Here is a 1,363-nt window from a genome sequence, read left to right as displayed (position 1 = left end):
CGTCCCTTAACTTTCTGCAGCCCGTTTGAGGGTCAAAACGGCTGATAAAACTGCTGAATTTGGGCCCAAAAAATTACCACACCTATTCAACGCCCTTTATGGTTTCTGGGCCTTTCCGAAATGGTGCTATGGGCGACGTAGTTCCTCACGGTTCAAAAGTTATGAGGTTTAGACTCGTTTTAGGCTGAAAAAAAAAATAAAAAAAATAAAAAGGGGTGTAACACGAGGACTACCCGGGAGGTCACCCATCCTAGTAATACTCTCGCCCGAGCACGCTTTACCGCGGAGTTCTGATGGGATCCGGTGCATTAGTGGTGGTATGATCGCACCCGTTATTACGTCACTTGCGTTTCCATATATCCTTTGTTTCGGCCAATCCAAGTGTAAGGCCGTGGGCCCACATGATTTTCTGGCTGTTTTTTTTCCAGCGAAATAGTGCATCGAGGTTAACGGCGTTAAGAAAGCATCAAAAACACCCTGAAAATCCGATTGGGATCCTTTTTACGTCCCGTAACTTTCTGCAGCCCGTTTGAGGGTCAAAATGGCTGAATTTGGGCCCGAAAAATTGCCACCCCTATTCACCGCCCTTTATGGTTTCTGGACCTTTCCGAAATGGTGCTATGGGCGACGTAGTTCCTCACGGTTAAAAAGTTATGAGGTTTCCAAGTTTAGACTCGTGTTTAATGATGCTATGGGCGACGTAGTTCCTCACGGTTCAAAAGTAATGGGGTTTCCAAGTTTAGACTCGTTTTAGGCCGAAAAAAAAAATAAAAAAAATAAAAGGGGGTGCAACACGAGGACTTCCCGGAAGGTAACCCATCCTAGTACTACTCTCGCCCAAGCACGCTTAGCTGCGGAGTTCTGATGGGATCTGGTGCATTAGTGCTGCTATGATCGCCCCCGTTAGTACATCACTCGCGTTTCCATATATCCTTTGTTTCGGCCAATCCAAGTGTACGGCTGTGGGGACCACATGATTACCACATGATATTCTGACTATTTTTTTCCAGCGAAATAGTGCATCGAGGTTAATGGCGTTAAGAAAGCATCAAAAACACCCTGAAATCGGATTGAGATCCTTTTTAATGTCACGTAACTTTCTGCAGCCCGTTTGAGGGTCAAAACAGCTGAATTTGGGCCCCGAAAAATGCCCCATCCATTCCCAGCCCTTTATGGTTTCTGGGCCGTTTTGAAATGGTGCTATGGCGACGTAGTTCCTCATGGTTCAAAAGTTATGAGGTTTGCAAGTTTACACTCGTTTTAGGCGGAAAAAAATAAAAAAATTTAAAAATGGGTGCAACAAGAGGACTTCCCGGGAGGTCACCCATCCTAGTACTACTCTCGCCCAAGCACGCTTCACTGC

Source organism: Brassica oleracea, unplaced genomic scaffold (assembly GCF_000695525.1).
Source record: "Brassica oleracea var. oleracea cultivar TO1000 unplaced genomic scaffold, BOL UnpScaffold00921, whole genome shotgun sequence".
NCBI lineage: Eukaryota > Viridiplantae > Streptophyta > Magnoliopsida > Brassicales > Brassicaceae > Brassica > Brassica oleracea.
This window is presented reverse-complemented; position numbering follows the sequence as displayed.